Below are 25,449 nucleotides of genomic sequence, written 5' to 3' on the forward strand. Positions count from 1 at the left end.
CCGGATTTGAATAAGGAATGGGTGTCGTTTTTCACCCTTAGGTGGTCTTAAGACAAGAAGAGTACTGGTCATGGTTATTATGGACAATGTTTTGATTGACAGTACCCTGTCTTAAGTATAAAGAGGTTTGTTTTCTAAAAGAATGCTTTCAATGCTGTCTTCAAGGAATTACTGTGATGGAACGTTAAAAGAAACCATTATTTTAAATGTTAAAACAATGTGATAATAAGATAAATGAATCTTGTGTGAGTGCGGGGTGGTAAGTGGGGATTGACTAAGGTTGTCAATCATGGACGGCTGGACCTGATTAGTCAGGTAACTATCCATCCTTGCGCACTAAAACGTTTAGACAACTTCTTCACTTAGAGAGGAGTCTACCAACGGCTATGCCCTCACATCTGTTAGAGGGGAAAAAGCGTTGGTGGAGGATACCTTAGCCAAATTGTGGCAGTTATAGGGCCGAAATAGTTTTTTTTTTCTTACTTTTACCAGGTTGTCCCGTTTCCGCTGTGAGATAGGACTAGGTCTTCTTCTAAGGCTATAGACCCAAGACATTGTCAATGGTAAAGGTCTATTCCTTGGATTTTTCTTGTTTAGAGACTCTGATTTTTATTAGACCTAGAGAACTGTGAAGGATCCCATCCTAATCTCGGTATAGGTGGGATGGGAACCTTACAAACCTAGATTACTCCAGCCATTGCCAATTCCTAATTCACCATGTGAGAGTATATCCATGGATTTTATCTTTGGATTACCAAAATTTATCCATGGGAATACAAAAATATGGACAATAGTCGAGAGGTTTCCCAAGCAAGCACACTTTATCCCTGTCAAGAAGACTATTAAGGCACACCAAATGGAAACTCTCTTCATATCAAATATTTTCAAACACCATGGATTGCCAACATCCATCGTCTCAGATAGAGATCCTAGAATGACCTGTAATTTCTCGAAAGGTCTCTTCAAAAATCTAGGTACAAGATTGAATTTCTCTTCGGCCTATCACCCACAAACGGATGGCCAAAGTGAGATAGCCAATCGTACGATTCTTGATCTACTAAAGACCTATGTTAAAGAAGTAGATCAACGCTCACAATGGGAAAAGTAGATCAACGCTCACAATGGGAAAAGTACTTACCTCTTGTAGAGTATGCGTATAATAATACTATCCATACCTCTATTGGAAAAGAACCTTTTGAAATCATAGAGGGAAGACCTAAAAGTCCCTTGCTACTTAAAGTACATGGAAAGATCTTATCTGCCGATGAGTATAGCCGTGACATGCAAGCATATTTTCAAAAGATTAAGGAGTTGATATCCATCTCCCAACTAAGGCAAAAAGCTGTTGGTGACAAGTACAGAAAGGCCTTAACATTCAAAGAAAATGATTGGGTCTTACTTAAGTTTAAACGACGGGTAAAAATCCTACGGGCTATCAAAAGTATTATGCTAAACTAGCAAAAAGATACTATGGTCCTTTTCAAACTTTAAAGCCAACCAATGAGGTGGATTATCAGCTCAAGTTGCCTAACCATTGGCTCATACACAATGCTTTTCATGTGAGCCTACTCAAGCCCTACAAAGGAGAGCCTCTAAATGAACCAATTATTGAAGACCCTCCCAAAATCAAAGATCAAAAAGAGGTACTACAACCCGAAGCTATTCTTCGGCATGAAGACAAGGTACTACGACATGGTAAGATTATTCGATGGTATCTTATTAAGTTCAAAAATTATCCTTTTGAAGATGCTAGATGGATGCAGGGAATCCAACTTAAGGATAGTATGAACCTTGTCAACTCTTACAATGCTACATTAGAGTAAGCAATTGTACATGTTTCTTATATTGATCAATGTTTGTCTTATAAGAATAATTCTCTCTTTATTGTGCACAAATTTAAGTAATATGAATACTAAGAATCATGTTTGGGATGACAACATCTCTCAAACACCATGTAGAATTTGGCACTCTACTTGGGAAGATGAAATGGACTAAAGAGAAGACATGTTATGGCAGCTATGTCTCCCAAGCACCAAATGGATTAGTCATCCATCTTGGAATGATGTCGTAGGGTAAAAAGGGATCCTCTACCCGCTAAGACAAATTGATTAATGACTATGACTTTATCTCTTTTACCTCATAGTCGAGGATGACTATGATTTCAAGAGAGAGGTAATGTCATTAAATATCTAATATCTAACCAACCCAAATGATTTTCTCATATTAAATTGATCATTTAATGTGGGATAATAAAAGGGAACAATCTGGGTTAGAATATAGACATGTGCTTATGGATCTATCTCAACATGGGGCCAATGATAAAGGGGCCCAAATGAGAGATGGTATGTCAAAGAGCAAGGCTAACTAATGGAGCTTAAAAGACCTTAGGGTTAGATTCATTAAAGACCTCCAATGGTTAGTGTTAAAAGTCCTTTGACCGTAAGCAAGCTAGGGTTGAGCTTGAGGTGGGAAATCAACCTAAACTTGTCTTTGACCTTAAGCAAGCTAGGGTTGTGCTTGAGGTGGGAACCCGACCTAAACTTGTCTTTGACCTTAAGCAAGCTGGGGCTGTGCTTGAGGTGGGAACCCAACCTAAACTTTCCTTTGACCTTAGGCAAGCTAGGGCTGAGCTTGAGGTGGGAACTCTACTTAAGGTGCTTGTCATGCTTGATGACTAAGGTACTCGAGGTACTTGTCACACTTAATGAGGAAGTTTCTTGAGAAGCTTCCTATGCATGTGGGGTAAGATGCTTGAGTCAAAAAGAGACCCTACACACTTAATGAGTAATTTTCTTGAGATGCTTCCTATGCATGGGGGGTAAGATGCTTGACTCGAAAAGAGACCCTACACACTTAATGAGGAAGTTGTTTGAGAGGCTTCCTATGCAGAAAAGTCCCAAAGTTAGGGGAATCTTTGACCTAACCTTCCACTCACCCAAGGGGCACCCCTTTTCTAAAAGGGCACATGGGACACATGTCATACTCTCACTAAGCTTAACCACATACTGTGCTTGAATGCTATTGGTTGGGCTAAAGAGGGGTCCAATGAGCTTCTACTTCCATCCAACAAATATCTAGATATTTTCAAGCTCTCTCTCTCTAAGGGGTAAGGAGGACACTTGTCAAAAGACTACCCATGCTAGAGGGAGAGGGGTCCAATGAGCTTGCAGCATGTAGAAAAGTCACCACTCTTCCAAAGCAAGGAGGGGGGGTGCTAGGGGATATACTCCACACACACACTCATTTGCAAGGGCATTCTCACTTGGTGAAAGTTGAGGGACACCACCTCCGTCTCCAAGCTTGTGAGAAGTGAGAGCCTACATCAACACTCTTGGCTATGGAATGCAAATCGAAGCAAGAACCATGCTTCAATGCTTAAGCTTGACATCTTCTCCATCTCCATTACTATGCTATTATGTATGCTAGCAGGAAGAGTAATGATAAGTGAGGAACTATTTATTTCTCCTATAAAATGTTTCTTCTTCCTCTTCCCTACCCTCATTCCCCGCTAGCTCTCTCCACCTTTGAAGGTGTTTGAGGCCTTGGGATGAGGCTTGGGATAGTTAATGCTTTCTACAAGTTTATGTTATGCTTGTGATGCATGAATTTTTCATGTTCATTGCATCACGTAGGTCACAAGGAACACAAAGATTGTATTGTACCAAGTCTCTCTTGATGGAAGAAACTATGCCTATTGGAGGGGTGACCGTCTCCATATGAATCCGGTCCTCAACTATTGTCATGCTCTCTAAACTCTCTCTCTTGCAAAAGTATTGTTCATGCCAAGTTAACTAAGTACCATGTTCATGTTGCTACCATCAATTAAGTTCACCCTCTATGCTCACAAAGTAATCTCTCAAAAGTGCTTCACCTAATTTCCTAATTCCACTACTCTCAAAGTTCATAGGCCATATCGATTACATTGTATCCCCTTAGTGTCTATGCATCTGTGTGTGTGTGTGTGTGTGTGTGTGTGTGTGTGTGTGTGTGTGTGTGTGATGCCTCTTGCAAGTTACTTGCCCTCCTTTAATCACCATATAATTTTTCGAAGTAGGTCAAGAAGAAAGTCAAATTTATATCTATCCAAATCCCTTTACCAAGTGCTAGTAGCCCTTTAATAATCACCAAAAAGAGTTAACACTACCATTCTACATAATCATAATGTAGGAAAGAGGCTTCAATCTAGTAGTAACCATTGTAATTTCATCCTTAAAGATAGAGCTCATTGTGTTTCTACATTGCTTTTATTTTGAGTTGAGAGACTAATGATGGTATTGGAACTCTCAAAAATGATAAGTAGATTCAATAATGGATAAAGGAGAGGTAGGTGTTAGAGAGCATGAAAATGGGGCTAACTTTTTCTTATTCTTGCATGTGAATTTTATATGGTCAACAACCATTCAAATAAGCCTTTATTATTTGAATTTTTGATCGGTGGATATATCCAATGCTTGTTCAATTGTCTCTTTTATCACAATTAACTTGACTCTGGGACCACTACACAAAGGATAACCAGCAGTCAAGCATTGTTGCAACATCCTTGCTTGGTCCTTGCTTGCGGGCAACAGCTAACTTATCCCTCTTGTAAATCAGTAGGTGTGGGCTTGTTGTAATTTTGCTATGTTTTAATCTCACTTTTTCTAGCTAGCTTGAACACTAGCAGTATATTGTTAATGTTAGCCTATGCAAGTAGTGTCAAAGGGGGATAGGTACATTGCAAACAATGTCTTCTCTCTCTATTTGTTCAAGCCAGCTATTCTCTTGGCAATGTTGTGATGAAAGTCCCAACTAAGAGTCTTTTTGCTTATTTTTTGGCTTGCATCTTTGCCTAAGCTCCCCCTATGTGCGTACCTAGTTTGGTGAAGCCTGAGTGAAAGTATCTAAGTCAAAGATAGTTCACAAAAAGAGAATTATCCTCTAAAATTTCCCTTGGAAACCTCCTCTTTCCACACTCTACACATCTTGGCAATAGTATCCTCTAAAGATGCAGAGGAGTATCCAAGTTCTACATCTAATTCTTGTAAATGAGAGCTCCTGTTGCTCTCACTTTCTTTATCTTCAATATTGGAAGCTATGGATGGTGCTTGCTCAAAAGGCGCCCTTAACTCACCCTCAAATGAATCATTGTGGTCAATAGAACCATTGGGACCTTTGATGCCTACCCTATATGACTCCTTCCCCACGACTTCAATCTGCTACTAAGACCGCCCCTATAGTAAGTGTGGTAGACATAGGCAATTTCAAAGATAGATATAGGCAACAGGGGTAGAGAGAAGTTTTGCATAGCTCAAACATGGAGAGAGAGATGTAATGAGCACAAGGAAACCTCTTCTCTACCTAGTCAAGTATTACAACATGCACTTTGACCTTTTTGGATGGCTGGTAGCCAAGAAGATCTACTATGGATAGGCTGTGAAATTGCTCAAGCTCTCGCATGCCCTTGAAATGCCTCTTCACAGTTGGCAGCACTATTGTTTGGCCTACCACTTTGTGTGCTCAAGACCTCTAGATGCGGTTGACTAGCTCTAGCCTTGTTGAGCAAGGGCACAACTCTCATGTTCTACATCTAAGAGAGAAGAATAAGAAGAAGAGATTTTTTAATGGCGTGGGAAACCATCCCAAGAGACCTTAAACCCCCTCATGCCACCATGTGGTGCTTGGGGGGGGGGGGGGGAGAGAGAGAGAGAGAGAGAGAGAGAGAGAGAGAGAGAGAGAGAACTCATCAAAAAAGTATAATTCCTTGACTTGTTATCAACTGCGATGATAAAAAACCCCACAATAACTGTTGAACGAGGTTGGGAACCTGATATAGACATGAAGAGACTTAACTTAGTCTCCAAACATGCTTTGCCTCATGGCAAGCAAACTCCAACTAGAAAAATAAAATTTCCAATAGGAGTGCTTGGTGCTAACATACACGCTTAGCATATCCTTTAGCACAAGATTAACACTTGTAATCTACCTATCCTCTCTGGATGTCTACCAGTACTGAGATGTAGTTCCCCAATGTTTACAAACAATCTGCCAAAATGACCGGTAAATAGGGATCAAAGTTATTTTCAATAGTGTTGACTATTTGATAGTGTTAAAAACAACCATCTTGGTTAGCTTTTAGTGAGTGGATAAACAAGCACCCAGGACATGCCATGACCTCTATTCTTGATTGATGGATCTACAATTAATCTCATGGACATATTGTACATAGAGTGCAAGAGGCTTTAGAAGCCACTAATATCATGAATGTGCATGTTTCTCCAAATTGGGCTTCACTGAACACTAGGGCCCATAACACCTAGTGTGCATGCAATCAACAAAAAATAGATCCGAACCTACATATCCATAATTGTACTTGCAAATGCATATGGATAATGTTATGCTCACGGCTCATGAGAAAAGAACTAAATACTTTTCACGTGGAAGTCATGCTCACCTATTTGGACCATGATAGAATGTAAAATCCATCACATCTAGCTACCAAATGAACGAGTTAATTAACACAACATACCTTTGATACATATATAAACAACCATCCGCTAAAGTTTTTTCAGGTACTTCTAACCTCAACAAGTATGACTAGGTATCCAATAATGTTTGGCCACTGGAATTGCTCCTGATATACCATGCTCAAAATGGTCTAATAAACAGACTTAGCCAGCACTTGGGGATTTTTTCATGACACATAACTAAAATAATGAGTGCCACTATTAGTCCTAGAGACTCATATTCTCCACATGTGGAATATGTCTCAGATAAGGATGTCCAAAATTTAAAAAAAAACATCCTTCAAGTATGAGATATAATTGTGTATGGAGGTAACTGTAATAAACACTTTGTGACATGAGTGAGAGGGACCCTCTTAATCCTTGCTCCACACTTGCTAAATCTCTCTTCATGAGTTCCTAGACCATGTTTCTCTTCTTGTGACAACATGTGCCAAACAAAACTCTACCATGTAGGTCCTTTACTACATAACGTAGAATGTATCTAGAACACTACATCCCAAAAAAATTGCTCCTACATGATCTTGTCATGTCTTTGAAAATCAAAGTGGATGAAATCATTCAACTGACACATCCTACTTGGAAAAAGAAACCAAAACATATTCAAACCTAAAATAAAGCCAAATCAGATGCATACATGGAGTTGGAACGTAGTGTTTACTTATCCTTAGTCAAATGCACATAAGAAAATTTTCCGTGTGTAAAGGCCTAGGAACACTAATTGAAAGATTAGTGGAAATCAAGCAGTATTGCACTGATAACCGTGGGTGTTGCCTTTGTAATCGAACCCTTGGTTAGATTCTATATGAAAAGAGCTCAATAGCCGATGGTGACCTATACAATCTACCGTTTATTTTGGTAATTTAAGTCAGCTTTGAAAGTTGAACTTGTCCACTACCCCTTGGAAGCTTGTGAACTTATTTACTTGAAAGTAGAATTGGGATGAGATCAAACCATGATCCTCAATACCTATGGAGTGATAGTATACTAGCTATGTTGTACCCCTAAAAATGCCACCCCTAGAGACATAATCAGTGCTACAACAAAGCAACATCTCTTCTCAAGTTGGAATATTATTCACAAATGAATCTCAAAATTAATCATATCTCTCCACGGACAAAAGATAATGATTTAGTAACATCCCCAAAAATGTAGTCATACTTACCTTCCTTGGGTTTAAAAAATAAGAGATCCCCTACATTGAGGTGCTCTTAGATTATTCACGTCGCTGCATGAATGAGATTCTTGATAGGTAGGCCATGCCTACTTGCTATCAGCAAAGGTCATCTATATTGGTTGCACCTTGTGCATAGAGCCAATCATGTAAAGTGCTCCACCATCATAGATATATACAATAGTCACAAGTTAATCTACCAGCCTTAATTCTTTATGAACAAAGTAGCTAAATTTATAGTGGAAGCGTAAACCATTCTTTAGTGGAATGCATCCAAAATATTGGCATGACATGCATGCATAGTAGAAAAATAGAGTGATAAGACCTTGGCTTCAAGCACTATCTCCACAATGTGAGAAGATGAAAAATGTGCCTTACATGATGTGTACTGGCATGGATACATCACAGTTGGTCATTGTAAACCATAACTATGAGCTTATATCCTCTTATTTGACAAACATGTGTGCCACTATCCTTGATCCTTGCTTTGGAGTAAGTTTGTCAAAGAATTTTTCTTTGCACAACAGAGAGATAATGAAATATTCAAGACATAAATACAAGTAGAACCTGAAGTTATCTAGCTTGAAATTGCATAACTTTGTTGCCCCTCTAAGAGCAATTATCTTCACTTTGGGTTGGCTTGTAGCCATGCATGCTGAGACAGTCAGTGTTGTCGGCTGTACCTTGTATTCCCTTGTGGCTTGTTTCATATCGACATCCAATTAAAAAGAGGTAGACATGTTGCCAATTTTTCCAAGTTTATATTCTATCGTTGGAATTAGGATTGCAGAGAAACACACACAGCTTGGAGAAGACAAAGGAAGCTCAAAGCATACAATAAAGAGTGTGTTACTTAGTGTGCAATGGAAAGATAGATAGCCCTAGAGTGATGGGTGAATATACAATGCTTGGGGGGGAAAACCTCCTAAAGAGGGAAAAAATGCCCCGGTGGTCCTAGTGTATCCACACACATCATTACCACATGTATATGGTAACAAATCCCCCCTGGAGTGATGCGGTGAACGAGAGCTGGCACATGAGTAAAGGGAAGTGCCATGCCCTGAGGACATGATCAATCCACAAAGGGGAGTAAGCCCAAAGCTTTGCAGAAAGCTTGAATCTTCTCATGAGACAATGCCTTTGTGAAAAGATCTGCAAGGTTGTACTGTGTTGGCACATAAGCCAAGCTGATCTCTCTTGCTGAGAGCCTCTCCCTCACATAGTGGTAGTGCACCTCAATGTGCTTTGGTGAGCATGAAAAACTGGGTTCCTCGCAACTGCCAATGCGCTCTCACTGTCAATGTAGATAGTGTTGGCAGTGTCCTATCCAACACCCAAATCAACCATAAAGCGTGTGAGCCATACACACTCAACCGTAGCTGTCAAGATTGCCCTGTACTCAGCCTCACAACTCGAAGTGGCCAGAGTAGGTTGCTTCTTGCTCAACCATGATATACATGAATTGCCTAGCATAAAACAAAAACCACTTGTGGACACTCGCGTTGTCAGGAGTTTTTTGGAGCAAGGGATTGCGCATATGTACATATACATGCATGGTGCATCAAATAAAGAATTGCCCATTTTTCAGAGCCAGGTGGTTACGTGGGGCCCACATGTGTAGAGGTAAGATATGGTGTACATAGTGCATCGATTTTCACTATTACCAGTACCACTGTGTTTTTCCTACAATAAGGAGGAGTTGGAAGCATGTAACAATTCTCGAGGAAGCTATCCGCGGGCCGACGACACGAGGTAAGCAGGTGCGTCAGATGGCATCTAGTGGCGTCAGGAGGTCGAACGGAGTCAATACTTGCACGCGGAGAAGTATGGACACGACGTGGGTGTTTTCTTGTGATACTTATGCAAAAAGGTCATCATGAGGACCACTTTTTGGGGCCACTTCACGTGGTTGCGGGATGCATTATTTGGAAAAACTGAGTGCCAGGTGTGCGGATGATGTAAAAAGGTGACAACTATGCACTGCGAAGTCATTTTTTGGCATGTTCGTCGTCTGCCGTTTGAGGTCATCTAAAAGGCCACGGGTGCCCAACTAATAAAGCTAAGTGTTGGAACTGAAAAAACTGAGAGAAGAGCAGAAAAAACATGGAGAAGAGAGGAGGAACAGCCGCATGTGTGTTTTTGTTGTTTTTGGAGCATTTTTTGGCCCTAAACTGCTCATCCGAGGTCGGATTCGAGCACTATGACATTGTAGGGTGGGGTTTTTGGGAATTTTGGACGCAATGGCGCTGTCCATTTTGCCAAATTCCTCACAGATTTTCTGTTGTTTTTCTGTGTAATCTTCTCCGGTGAGTGAAGCCTCTGCTTAACTTTGTGGTTGTATCTGGTGTATTTCCTCAATACTGTGTAAACTATTTGCCCCATTGGTGTTGGGCTGAGCTTCATTGAGTCTAAACAACAGAAATTTGCCTCCTTTGAGCTGAATTGAGAGTATGTGTGTGAGTGTGTATGTGTGAGTGTTGAGTGGGCAAGTGGGAAATCTCTCTCTTCTCACTCCGTCTGTGTGTTTCCTGTCTCGGCTAGGCTGGTTGTGTAAGCCGAGTGGTGCCCCATAATGTGTGTGTGTGTGTATCATCCCAAGAGTGTGTGTCGGGTCATTATAGAGGCGTTGTGTGTATTTCCATCCCGCTCACATTCATTTGGCGCCCCCACGAAGGATCTTCTTCGAGTACCTTCTGCTTCGAGCTTCAAGCTTCGAGATTCAGGATTACAGGTTACAAGTTACAGGGACAGGTATAGGTACACGTGATTCACATAGGTACAGGTAGCTAGAGTACAGTGATATACTAGCATTGGTGTCACTTGCAGTTGTTGTGGGTATGCATCACTTGGTGCCTGTTTGAGCGCATTGTATGTTGGATTGTACGTTACTTGTGGAAACTGCCATGGTACGCCTTTGTGGAGCCATATATGGTTTTATTTGGCAATCCCATCCATTTCTGAGACTTGGTCTGGAAGATAGTCATTTCTGAGACTTGACTATACGCGATTTGCATTAGCGTTCGTGTGAGGGTCGATAGCGTGAGGTTTTATTGAGCTGGGGTATTCTCAAATGTGGAGATCCTTTCGGTGATACAGGTAAGTGAAGCACCCTTTTCGTGACCTCGCCATAGGCTATGTACTACTGAGTCCTATTTGATGCCCGGGTTCTATTGTTGACAGTTTATGCATACATATACAGTCTATATTTTGGGTTCTTACTGCTCTACTTCTGGGAAAACTTTGTCAAAATTTTTCCAAATTGTGATGGCTGGTTTTTTGGTCTTTTGAGCCATTTATGCTGTTATGCTGCTGAAATTTTGGCAAAATCAGAGGATAAGACAGGTGTGCTTTCTTGGGAGCTTCATGGTTGGCTTTAATGGATGATCAAAATGGACCTCAATTCACTCCTTTTCATTTAGCTCAAAGAATCCAGATAAATGTTCATGTGTCTAGAAAGATTTTTTTCCAGCAGCGCATAGTCTTTATGTTTGGGCCAAGAAGATTAAGGGAGATACTAGAATGTCCTTTGCCTATTGTAATTCCGATGATCAACTATGAAAACTCATTTGATGTGCATGTTTTTGTCCTTATCTAAAGTTGAGCTCCATTGAAGTTTCTGGGGATTGGGTAGTGAGAAGTTTTGGGTTCTTGCACGTGTGTTCGAAGGGGTTCTCAAAGCATCGTAGCTTGGGTAGCCATGGCTTTCTCTTATCACGAGTTTCATGGAAGAAGTGATGAAGATGTGGAAGATTTTTTGGAAAAGATGGAGGTTACCTACATTAGCAACCAGATTCATGACCCTGCGCAGATGTTACGCCTTCTCCAAATTTGTTTGAAGAGTGATGAACGAGTTTGGTCTAAAGCATTTGAAGAGGAGTTGCGTGCAGCGGATCCACCTTTAAGATTGAGTTGGGACAATCTAAGGCATGGGTTGGAAGTGGAGTTTGTGAAGATAGAAGATCCTGACAAAGTGTGGCAAGAAGTACAAGGTTTGGTGCAAAAGGAAGGTGAGCCAGTAGATGCGTACATATGTAAGTTCTCATTGGCATGGGAGCGGATGTGCAAGGCCTTAGCACCACAGGTACCCCCGCCTGACATGATGAAGAAGGACAAGTTCTTGGCTGGTCTTTGGGAGAATATACGTTGGAGAGTGGAGCTAAAGAAGCCTAGGACATATGAAGATGCACTAGAGTTAGCAAGGAACAAAGAGTGGAAGTTGAGGAAAATGAGCCAGTTAGGGGTGGAGTCTTTGCCCATGAGGTCTGAATTTCAGCCTATAGAGTCTTTACAAGGTCGCATGTCAGGGGTTCATCATGAACCAGTGGTTCCTGTTACTACTCAGGTTATGCCAGCAGTGGTCACTACAATAGTGCAAGATGATGGGCTAAGGCAAGACATGAGGCAAGTGGTAGATTTAATGAAGAATCTCAGCCTAAACATGCTAGGTCAAGTGGGAAATAATCGAGGTCGAGGGAGGTATACGAATCAGCCAAGAGGTGAAGAAAGACCTAGGAATGGTGTTGGACAAAGCAATGGTAGGTTTTGGAGACAGACGCCCACATGTTATAATTGTGGAGAGTTGGGCCACATCAGCCCGCAATGTGATAAGCCACCAAGGATGGTGGGAGACATGTATCCATTGCCAAGACAGGTGTTAACTAGGTCAAATGATTATGGCATTGAAATCAAGGGAGAAGAAGGAACCAGTGGATTAACCCAAGAGGAAAAGTGAAAGACAAAAGTGTTAAGGGTAGTCACCTTGGAGAAGGCATCAAAGCTAGAGGATACATTAGTGATGCCTATTGGGAAGAGGACCACAGAGGATAAGGAAGGAAGAAGTGCCCTAGGTCCTAGTAAGAAGAAAGGAAAGAGCCATGAAGGCGAGGATGTCAAGGCCAAGAGGAAAAGGAGATCTCGTCGAAAGTTTCATGTTTCAGATTTTCCACTAGGGGATGGGCAATTAAGCTATGACTTGAAGGAGGATCTGCTGAGCACGAAGGCAGATGTTACTTTTGGGCAGCTTATAGAGATGGTGCCTTAGCTAAAGTGACAGTGGAAGAGGATGGTTAACCCAATGGAGAAAGAGCCAGAGAGAGGTTCAGTAAAGGTGTTGGCAATGGATGAGCTACCAAACATTTGTCCAATAGTAGATGTGTGGCATAAAATGAAAAATTTGGGACAAGGTTATGTGGATGGCGGAGCCCAAATATGCGTCATAACACACTCATGCGTTGAGAAGATGGGTCTCACAGTGGCTGGGGTGTCAAGTTTTCGGATCAGATTGGCAAACCATCAAAAAGTAAAATGCTTTGGTGTTGTAAAGAGCTTAGAAGTGGAGGCATATGATGCAAAGGCAGTGGTTGATTTTCATGTGATGCCAGCAGGGTTGGGAGCATATCCTATTATACTGGGCAGACCATGGTTACGTGCAGTGGGAGCTGTTCAAGATTGGCAACATGGTACGATTAGCCTCTATGGAAAGACAGGTACCAAGAAGCTTTATAATATGGACACAAGGAAACGATTAGAGGAGCTTTATGAAGATGAGGATGAGTCTAGTGATGAAGACTCTTCCACGGTGACAGATGAGGACAGCGATAGCACTACCAGCAGTGATGAGGATGCTGATGTTGCATTTCTTTTGATGGACAAAGAAATCCAAGAGTTTAGTTTAGTTGCATTTGCGAATGAGGCTGAAGATGAAAGTGAAGGGCCTTATGAAGTGATTGAAGGGCTGATGCAAACCAAGGTTGAGTTGTCAAAGAAGCAGGAATTGATGACACAAATGATCAGTGGAGACCTCTTAGCTATGGAGAAGGATATATATTTGCACATGCTGGCTAGTTTTCCTGATTTGTTCATTACTTCATATGAAGAGATAAGAGGGTTCAAGGGCGAAGAGATGCATATAGAGCTAAAAGAATGTGCTAAGCCAGTGCGGCAAAGGCTAAGAAGGATGGGTCAAGAGCAAACGGAAGCCTTGCGAGAAGAGGTGGACAAGTTGTTGAAGGCAGGGTTCATAGTCCCAGTGGAGACCACAGAATGGGTGAGTCTAGTTGTAGTCAGTCCAAAGAAGGATGGGAAGTGGAGAATTTGTGTAGATTTTAAACCCTTAAACGTAGCCACTAAGAATAACCCATATCCTCTTCCCTTCATCGATCAGATCTTGGATTCAGTGGCAGGTTATGAGAGGTACAGTGTGTGTGATGGTTTTTCAGGCTATTTTCAATTGAAGATTTCTCTTAAAGACCGCAGAAAGACCACTTTTATTATGCCATGGGGCTGCTATTGCTACACAGTATTGCCATTTGGGTTGTCAAATGGACCTTCCTTCTATCAAGAGAGAGCAAATTGGGTGTTGGAACCATTCATTGGTAGTTGTGTTAAAGCTTTTATGGATGACTTCTGTGTTTATAGCAGTAGGGCTGAACACCATGAGAAGCTGCAGATGGTATTTGCTCGATATGATGAATGTGGAGGACAACTAAATCCAAAGAAATGTCATCTAGCACAGCTAAGGGTGAAGTTATTGGGACACATGGTGTCAGAAAATGGCATTGAGGCTTATCCAGATAAGGTTAAGTCTATTATTCTTCTTCCATCACCTACGAGTACGAAGCAATTGGCAACTTTTATACACAAAGTGAAGTACATGGCACGGTTTATTCCATTGTCTTCGTAGCTTCTTTATCCATTACAGCAAGTGGCAAAGCATGATCCATTGCAATGGGATGACAAGTGTGAAGAAGTGTTTCAAGAGGTGAAAGAGGTGTTAGGGGGGTTGTCATCCATGCACGCTCCTGATTGGGAGAAAGTGTTTTATGTAAATCCATCAGTAGGGGATGATGCCATTGGCGCCATGCTATTGCAAAAGGGGAAGGGCAGCCATTATATGAGGCCAGTGTATTGTGCAAGCCGAGTGAAGTTGGTAGTGGAGAGAAAGTTCTCGGAAGTAGAGCTAGTGATGGCCACTGTAATATTTGCTTGTCGACGATTTCGTCATTACTTGCTACCACGGCCTTTTGTTTTCTTGACGAGTTATGCCTTTTTGCCACAGTTAATTAATGGTACTAACATGTCAAATGTGGTGAAGAAATGGGTAATTGAGCTGCAAGAGTTTGAGTTCTCTTTTCTAGTGGAAGATAGTACAAGGGCTACCCTAGCTGATTTGTTGACCTACAAGGAGAATCCCCTTATTGTTAAGGTAGAGGTGGTGAGAAAGGTAGTTGAAGAAGTGCCACAATTCAGCAATGCACATGTGTTGTTCTTTGATGGTTCATACAAAAAGAGCCATGATGCAGCTTCAGGGGGTATAGCACTTTATGATCCAGAGGGGAAGCTAGTATGCAAGAGAGTATTCAAATTGGATGCTCATAGTAACAATGAGGCCGAATATGCTACTCTGGAAGCCGGATTACACATTTGTTTGAAGCATGGGGTTCGAAGGTTGAGTATAAAAGGTGATGCCTTGTTAGTGGTGAAGCAAGTGCTGGGTGTGTGGAAGAGCAAGAACACCTCATTGAAGGAAATGTGCTTCAGAATTAAAGGCCTCTTAAAAAATTTCGAAGCATGGATCATCAGACACATTGAATGTGCTCTAAATGGAGAGGCGCATGAAGCAGCTCAAGGCATGATTGGGGAGCTATTTGTGTTGAGGGCCACTTTACCTCTTTATCATGGCCGGGAAAGTTTGGCTCAAGAAGAGGAGTTTTTGCTAACAGAAGTCATTCCAAAGGAGATTCAAAAGTCTAAGAAGTATGGCTTTGTGCGTAGAGCATACAGGTACAAATTGATTGGCGATGTCTTATACATGAAAGGGGCTGATCTCGTGATGAGGCGTGTACCTTGGTGGGAGGAGCTTTACATAGTGTTGGAAGAGAATCATGAAGGCGCATGTGGTGGCCATTTTGCTCTAAAGATCACCTTGCATAAGATTTTGCAAGAGGGGTATGTATGGCCTAGTTTGCACAAGGATGTTCACCATTGGTGTAGGTCTTGCAATAGGTGTCAAGCATTTGGGAAGAGAGTGTTGAAGCCAGAGCTACGAAAAACCATTATGGAGTTTGATGTGTTTGAAAAGTGGGGGATTGATGCAATAGGCCCGTTACCTATCACAAGCAGGGGCAAAAGCTATATCTTGACGGCAGTGGACTATCTCTCTAGATGGGCAGAGGCTATAGCAGTAAAACAGATCACTGCAAAGGATGTGGCAAAATTTGTGTATGATGAAATATGTTGCAAGTTTGGGGTGCCATTAGAGCTACTTTCAGATAAGGGGCCAGGATTTAGAGCTAAACTGCTAGACTTCTTATGCACAAAGATGAAGATTAGGCACCAGCATACCACTCCTTATTACCCGCAGTGTAATGGCTTAAATGAAAGATTCAATGGTGAGTTGGTACAAATTTTTTCTAAAGTGACAGAGCACCAAGGAAAGAATTGGGATTTGAAATTGCCTAGTGCATTATGGGCTTACCGTACTTCGGTGAAGATAGGTACATGGTTTACTCCATTTCATTTGGTGTATGGAAAGGAAGCACTATTGCCTGTGGAGGTAGAGTTGCCTGCTGTCAAGATGTTAGAGAAGTTGCTTGGGCCGCCTAGTGATGCATTCAAAGAGAGGCTCTTGCAGTTACAAGAGGTCCAATTGGATAGGATGAGCGCATTGGAGCATTATGGGCAGATGCAGGATAAGGCTTTGGCAAAGATAAATGAAAAGGTCAAAAGTAAGGGTATCAAGAAACATGACTTGGTTTTGCGCTACAACAATAAGCTGGACAACACCTTCCAAAAGAAGTTTCAAATTAAGTGGGAAGGCCCTTTCAAGGTAGTGGAGTGTTTTCCAAATGGCACATATCAGCTGGCTAACCTAGATGGTGTTCTACATAAGTCAAGGGTAAATGGATTGCGTCTTAAATTGTATCATGCTAGATTGATGATGGTGGAGCAAGATGAGCTGTTTGTGGATCAAGCAGTGTTGGTGAGGGATGAGGAGACCTGTGATGCGGCGAGTCTCATATCTCTCTTTATTGCTGCTGATCATGAATGATCTAGCAGGCTAAGGGATGGGCAAATTATGTCAGGAGTTTTTTGGAGCAAGGGATTGCGCATATGTACATATACATGCATGGTGCATCAAATAAAGAATTGCCCATTTTTCAGAGCCAGGTGGTTACGTGGGGCCCACATGTGTACAGGTAAGACAGGGTGTACATAGTGCATAGATTTTCACTATTACCAGTACCACTGTGTTTTTTCTACAATAAGGAGGAGTTGGTAGCGCGTAAAACTTCTCGAGGAAGCTATCCGAGGGCCGACGACATGAGGTAAGCAGGTGCGTCAGATGGAATCTAGTGGCGTCAGGAGGTCGAACGAGGTCAATACTTGCACGCGGAGAAGTATGGACACGACGTGCGTGTTTTCTTGTGATACTTATGCAGAAAGGTCATCATGAGGACCACTTTTTGGGGCCACTTCACGTGGTTGCGGGATGCATTATTTGGAAAAACTGAGTGCCAGGTGTGCGGATGATGTAAAAAGGTGACAACTATGCACAGCGAAGTCATTTTTTGGCCTGTTCGGGGTCCGCCGTTTGAGGTCATTTAAATAGCCACAGGTGCCCAAATAATAAAGCTATGTGTGGGAACTGAAAAAACTGAGAGAAGAACAGAAAAAACATGGAGAAGAGAGGAGGAACAGCCGCAAGTGTGTTTTTGTTGTTTTTGGAGCATTTTTTGGCCCTAAACTGCTCATCCGAGGTCGGATTTGAGCACTATGACATTGTAGGGTGGGGTTTTTGGGCGTTCTAGATGCAATGGCGCTGTCCATTTTGCCAAATTCCTCATAGATTTTCTACTATTTTTTTGTGTAATCTTCTCCGGTGAGTGAAGCCTCTGCTTAACTTTATGGTTGTATCTAGTGTATTTCCTCAATACCGTGTAAACTATTTCCCCATTGGTGTTGGGCTGAGCTTCATTGAGTCTAAAAAACAGCAATTTGCCTCCTTTGATCTGAATTGAGAGTGTGTGTGTGAGTGTTGAGTAGGCAAGTGGGAAATCTCTCTCTTCTCACTCCGTCTATGTGTTTCCTGTCTCGGCCAGGCTGGTTGTGTAAGCCGAGTGGTACCCCATAATGTGTGTGTGTATCATCCCAAGAGTGTATGTCGGGTCGACTGCCTTTCAAGATGCCATCATTGTTGCACTGGTGTTTAAAATTTCCTTGGATAGAAGTCATCCCCTGCCTATAGCCAAATCCCTCTTACATCCACGTTTTAAAATATTGAAGTGGACCTAATCATAGGAGAACTCCCCCTTTTGGGTGTGTCAATATGCCATGATAGAAAGTTAAAAATGTTAGTGAGGGAGATCAAAATGCCACTAGAAAACCCATCGATTCAAAAAGTCTTTATGCAACTCCTTTTCTTCAAGGCGTGCAACTTCTCTCAAGATCGAATATCGATTTGTTTTGATACTATGTCAAAGTCATTGAGATGGAAGTGCATAGTCAAGGAGAGAATGAATGAGAGAGAGAGAGAGAGATAGATAGAGAGAGATTTGTTGGACCAACCAACTCACCAATGAATGAATTGATTATATAATGGGGACTTGGGTTTGCTTATATACTACCCGATAGAACTATCATATCTATTTAGAGTATTGTCAAATAAGTAGATTGAATGCTTAAAATACAAATAATTAACTAGGATCACATTGGGCATTCACTTGAGATGCATAAAATTTAATGGTTGATTCAAACTCGGTCATACATGGCACCACAGTCAACTATGAGGGTCAAAAGATGAAGAAAATCATCATATCCAGTTCCTTTTTAAATTCAGCATCATAGAAATGTATAAGAGATGACAAGGAAGGTTGGCATACACAAGTTCCTATATCTTTTTCCCAATGTTATAGATTATGAAAGCAATTATCAAAACAGTGGTGTCCATCGAGGAGGATGGCTATGCTAAAATTGCAGATAAATATGAAAATATAGTTGGAACGAAGATCATAGTAGACCTTATAGTAGTATCCCTTCACATGGATAATTTGTAATCTATAAATCTATAGATGGTGTAGATTACAAAAGGAGTTATCAACTAATGATGTTTATCAAGGAGGATGGTCCTGCCAGACTTAAAGATAAAGATAAAGACATAGTTGGAGTGGATATCATAGTAGATCTTATAGTAGTGGGACAAGGATAACCTTGGTCATGACTTAGTGAAAAAGATCACCGAGGTGGATAAAAGTTCCACATTTTTGCTACACTTTGAGAGAAGAGCACATTTTGGGATACTCTCGGCATGTTTCTCTTGAAAATGCCTTAAAATATACTCTACCATAGAACAGGGTTTCACATGCTATGACCAAAGTGATTGAAAAGAATGAACCTTACCTTTGCAACTCCCCTCAAATAATGTTGCATGATTTTATAGCTCATGGCACCTCCAAGAAAGCAAAGTCTACATTGTGGATGAATGACGGAGGGGCATTGACCTGGTTGCATGTTATGCTCTTAACACTAGAATGGTAACCTAACAGGACATAAAAGTGTCCTTTTAGGGTTTTGGGAAAAAATTCCAAAACCATAGTAGATCCAATCATTTTGAAAAATCCTTTCATGAGCTTATAGTTCAATAACTACTACATATGGAAAAAATGAGAAACTTGTAACTTTTCTCATCCCTTGGTCACTACAAGCCTCCAAAGTTGATGGACCAGTGCATTTTGCCCAAAACAGCAATTTCTTACAGTTGATTGCATATAAATAAGAGTGGAGATTTTTGTAGGACATGAGATAAAATGCCCCGTTAACTTCAATGGGTTGGTGACCAAAACATATGGTTGCTTTTACCTCTCTAATTTTTTTTTGGGCAAAAAAAATAGGTACAAAAAAGTTGCATTTTTGCCATTCTGCGGACCTATCATCAAAGTTTCTATAGTCACGCTCAATATAGATACTATATACATGTTTTCTTAGTTCCCTTTGGGCCTCTAGATTCAAAAGGAGCCATGGAGCATGTCAAAAGGATAATGGATCTCCTACAATTGGAACCTTGGGGGCAACGATAAAGTGTTAAATACAGCAAACATGAAAAAACTGGGTTTAGCATTATGACCTCTAGAAACCCATAGAAACTACTCAATATCTAGCCAAGTTTGTACTCTATGATTAGATATGGTTACTACCTACAAAATACACACAATTGGCTTAAGAAACTAGCAATATTGATAAAGTTATACTTGCTACTCTAAAATGTATCGTATTCTTCAGCAATCAAAAAACTCAACCATCATCATATACTATGCTATATAGCATATTAGGTCCCCCAAAACTCAAGGAAGATTAGCTTTATATTATACATTACACTTACACAATCAAAGTTGAATTTGGATATCAAGAAAGCCACCAAAAAAATCATAAAAGTGCTAATTTTGGCCAAAAAACAGGATTATGCAATTCTTGTAAATTGGTCATAACTTTCAATTTTAACACTTAGCTCTCCCTGAAAGCATCAAAACATGTTGAGAACTATGAAGGCCTAACCTCTAGCCATCTAAACGTCACAAACATGAAGTTTAGAGTGGTATAGTTGCCAAAAATTGGAAAAAAGCCAAAAACAGGACCCATTTTTTTACATAGTTTAGGTTCAAAATGTTGTGCAAGAGTAAGGTTAATGGTGAGATCGATACTCAAAAAAAAATGCTAAGTTTTTTTCAGCTCATAAGGCAACTTTGTGGATATATAGCACCTAATAATTCATTTTCATTCTCTTCAAATAATTCAAGCAAAATGGTCACTTAACAGGACACAAAAGTGTCCAAGGACATAAAAGTGTCCTGTTACCATTTTAGTGCTAATAGGATGAAAGAATTATCAAATGCATTGCATCATCAAGATTGGTTAAATTTTTCTAACTAAGTGAATGATTGACAAAGATTTGTTCATTGAGTTCTATTGAAAGTGGAACAAAGAACTATAGCAAAAAAAGAAAAAAGGCAATGCCGAAGATAATAGATGGATTGATGACGAGGAAACCAAAATAGACATCCTCTTTAAGTATCTTGAGCAAGATGATGAAGAGAAAGACACGATCCTCAAGGAATCCATCAAGGATACTATCCTTATGATTATTGAATCTAGAAGAAAACTAGATAAATCTTGATGACAAGTTGAGAGAGAAAGGATTGAAATTTTCAAAGGGCCTCCAAGCTTCCAACTTGACAAAGATGAGAACTTATGATGACCTTGAAATCATTATAGCTTGAGAAATGCAGATAGAAAAGAGACAACAAGTTCAAAGGAATGAAGAAGGAAGAAGTTGTCTAGCCCAAGAAAGGCATCAACAAGAGTAAAATCAAACACAAATGGTTTAGCAAAAATGGGACTAGCAAGAAGAGATCAGAAGGCAAGAAGTATAAGTAGCCACCCTTCAGAAAGAACAATCTTGGTAGCACAAAGAAATGTCACTTTAAAAAAAAAAAAAAAGAGGAATCAGAGATCAAATAGAAGAAGAAGTCAATAAAGAGATTTTTATACGGAAAAGATAAAGATGATTGACTCCTACAACTTCCTTCCCCTCACCAAAATGTACTTCGAAATAGGCAGAAGCAACCCACCAAACATAACAATATCCCTCCTCTATTGAAGTTCCATCTAAGTCTATGCAAGCCATTGATGGTATCAACAAGAACAACCAAACCTAAACATTGTTGAGAGACAAAGACCAAGGATCTTAGACAGGGAAGAAGATCGACATAAAGAGGAGCCACCTAAATCTGACCAAGGATCTTGTATAGTAAAGAAGACAGACATGAAGCAGAGCCACCTGGATTTGACAACAACAAAGTCCATGAAGAGGATGAGCAAAAAGAAGATGAAGGTGGTATTACTCACAAAGACCAAGACAAAGATAAAGGAAGGAAAAGGAAGTTGAGGGAAACAAAGCCACAGAAGATCAACACGAGAGACAAAAATTGTGACTTAGCACTCGTAATTTTTGTAACCACATTCTACTTTACATTATCCCCAAGAGTATCTTTTACCAATACTTGCTCACCTTACTTGACAAGTGCAAGCTATCTCTTTCAATATTGGGAAATCTCATGATTTTCAATAACATGTAAGATCAACAAGGCCAACTCTCTATGACGAGTCGACAAGGTTGATTCTCTTCTTCTTTGATATGGATCACTATTAGCGAAGAGCAATTACACTCAGTCTATATCATCTCCTTGATAAATTATGCAAATCAAGGCTTCCATTTGGGGAATTTTGCCTAGAAACGTCCAAAGTTTGGAATATGCTCATAGCTCTTACCATATACATGTGGTAGTGATGTGTGTGAACACACTAGGACCGCCAGGGCATTTTTTCCCTCTTTAGGAGGTTTTTTTCCACAAGCATTGTATATACGCCCATCACTCTAGGGCTATCTATCTTTCCATTGCATACTAAGTAATACACTCTCTATTGTGTGCCTTGAGCTTCCTTCTTCTTCTCCAAGTTGTGTGTGTTTCTCTGCAACCCTAATTCCAACAATTGGTATCAGAGTAGGTTATGTCCTCCCAGGCTTAGTTGCCAGCTGCTCCAGCACGTGCCTGCTCGCTTTCTCTGATTTCAGTGAGCTTTGGCAAGCGTTCGCAGGTCCACAAAATTTTCAGGAGGGCGCGTAGAGCTTAGTCTGCTCAGATTTTTGATTCGGGCTCATTTCGACCTCCGTTTCTACTACAGGAAGTACTGCACAGGCTTTTTTGTCATTTTTGTGCAAAATTTCTGTCAGTGCCGTTTTCAGCATAACAAGTAATCTTATAGTCTTCTACGGTTTGTGCTATATAGCACGTGTTGTTCCCACTCCATTTCCTCTAGATCCGGGAAATTTTCTCATCAGGTGCAACATTTACCATGGCTGACAACAACACAGATGTGTTCAAGATGTTTGTTGCTGAGGACAGGTTGGATGGGGACAACTACCCTATGTGGGCTTGTATGATAGAACATGTTCTTGTGTCAAAGGGCGTATAGAATATTGTGCAGGGCATTGATGTACGTCCTGGTTCTGAGGATGTAGGCGATGTTGCAGGTCTTGCTGTAAGGATTGCAGCTATTAGAGTTGTTTTTCCTACGGATGAACAAGCTCGTTGGGATGTAAAGGATGTGCAGGCTCATGCATTGATTGTATTTTCTGTGAAGCGCACCACTTTTCCTCACATCCGTTCAGCAAAATCTACAAAATAGGCTTGGGATATTTTGGCTGGTCTTTATGCAAGTCGTAATGAGGCTAAAATTGCTTTGCTGCGTAAAGAGCTGGAGTCAAAGATTATGCATGAGGAAGATGATATGGACACTTTCCTTGCTAGTGTCAAGGATATCAATGAGCAACTTACTTCTGCAGGTGAAGTTATTTCAGACAGTTCCCTTGTGCAAACTGTTCTTGATGCCTTACCAGATTCTTACAAGAATTTTGCTAGTACTTGGAGACTTATGACCCAAGGAAATCCAGAAGTTGTCAAGTTTGATGCATTATGCACATTGCTGTTGTAAGAGTCACTTTCCAAAAAAAACAGGACTAAAGAGCGTGCAGTTGAACAGGCTTTTATTGCTTCTCAAAGAAAGGGTGGTAACAGCAATGCAGCCACTTTTTATGGTTCTGCTGAGTGGCAAAACTTCTGTTCCTAATGCTTCTGCTAGAAGCACTTCGTCTGGCAATTCTGGTGATAAGGGCAAAAAGAAGATGCGTTGCCATTATTGTAAAGCTAATGATTACTTGATCAAGTCGTGTTCTAAGTTGAAGGCCAAAGAGGCTAAGAAGAAAGAGGGTGGTTCCACTGCAAATGCTGGTTCCACTACAAATGCAGCCATTGTTGAGTTTTCTATGAAAGGAGACTGTGTTGCTGATGTTGATGCAGAATGGGCTTTTAGCGTAGAGTGCACTTACAATCCTACTATCCATGATGCATGCTTGTCAGTTGCTGCAGATTCACATGTGTGGTATTTCGACAGTGGTGCTACAAAGCACATTACCTCACATCGTGAATTGTTTACCTCTCTCAAGTCTGTCCCTCATCGGAATTCAATCACTTGTGCCAACAATGACTCTTATCCGGTTCAGGGAGTTGGAAAGATTGTGCTTACTACTGCAAATGGCAGTTCCTTCACAGTTGTTGATGCACTTTATGTACCTGGGATCAAGAAGAATCTCTTGTCTGTATCCGCACTTGCTAGACTTGGACTTGTAGTCAAATTTGTGGATGACAAATGTACAGTTCATGATCTCAGTTTTGGTGATGAAATTATTGCATCTGGCCTTTTGTGTCGTGGGTTGTATAAGCTCACTTTGTATGACAAGTGTGGATAAAATTTTGCAAATGCTGTTGCAGATTCAAGGGCTATTTCAGATGCAAAACTTTGGCATGCACGTTTTAGTCATCTGAATTTTGCCAGTTTGCTGCGTTTGCACAAAATCTGATATGGTTGCTTCTTTGCCGCCTCTTGAAGCACCTATCAAACATGTTTGTGAAGGCTGTATTTTGGGTAAGATGCAGCGTTCTAAGTCTCCAAAGGATGGTTCAGTTCAGGCCACATGCAGGTTGCAGCTTGTGCATAGTGATGTTCGTGGTCCCATGCAAACTCCGTCCTTGGGCAATTACCTTTACTTCGTGACTTTCATTGATGATTACTCTAGGCATGCATGGGTATTTCCGCTTAAAGCGAAGTTCAAAGTTTTTATGTGCTTCAAACAATTTCTGGCTATGGCTAAAAATGTCTCGAAATGTACTATGGGCACCCTCTGTTCCGATCGAGGGGGGGAGTATATGTCTCATGAATTTAATGCATTTCTGGCTAGTCGTGGGATAAAACACCAATGTACAGTGCCTTATACACCTCAGCAAAATGGTGTTGCTGAGAGGAAAAACAGATCACTGACGGATATGGCACGATGTATGGTCAAAATTCAAGCTTTGCCACATTCTTTTTGGCTTGAAGCCATCATGTGTGTGACATATGTACTTAACAGGTGTCCTAGGAAAGCTTTGCAGTCTATTACTCCATATGAAGCATGGCATGATAGAAAGCTTCTATTGAGCACATGCGTGTTTTTTGTTGTTTGGCATATGCTTTGGTGCCACAAACACAGCGCATAAAATTGGATGATAAGGCTGTCAAATGTATTTTTGTTGGTTATAGTGCTGAAAGAAAAGGTTACAGGTTGTATCATCCGCAAACAAAACGTATTATTGTTTCACGGGATGTAGTGTTTGTGGAAGATTCTGTTTAGCCCTTAGAGACAGTAATGTAAGCTCACAAGACATTTTTGACACTTTGTTGCCTCTTTTCAATGGTGGAAATATGAATGTAATTTCTAATGAGGCGAATGTACAACCTATGGGGGTTTTTGAAAATGTTATAGATCAGCCTATTATTGATGCATATGTACATGATGTACTTGATGAGGAAATGGCTAAAAATGAGTAGGCTAGAGGTATGCCAAAATGGCTTGTGCACACTTTGCATGACAGTAAATTGGATGCACCTTTGTCTAGTCGTACTCGTTCAGGCTCTCGCCATGCATCTTATGCATCAAATTGTTATGCTTTGGCTGTGTCTAGCTTACATGATGTTGAGGAGCCTCTGTCTTTTGATGAAGCACAGAATTCAAAAAATTGAATGGTTGCCATGCAATCAGAATATGATGCACTTATAGAAAATGACACATGGAATTTATGTGATTTGCCTCCTAGCAAAAAGGCCATTGGTACGAAGTGGGTTTAC

The sequence above is a fragment of the Adiantum capillus-veneris genome, chromosome 11 (assembly GCF_014529385.1).
Source record: "Adiantum capillus-veneris isolate H3 chromosome 11, ASM1452938v2, whole genome shotgun sequence".
Lineage (NCBI taxonomy): Eukaryota > Viridiplantae > Streptophyta > Polypodiopsida > Polypodiales > Pteridaceae > Adiantum > Adiantum capillus-veneris.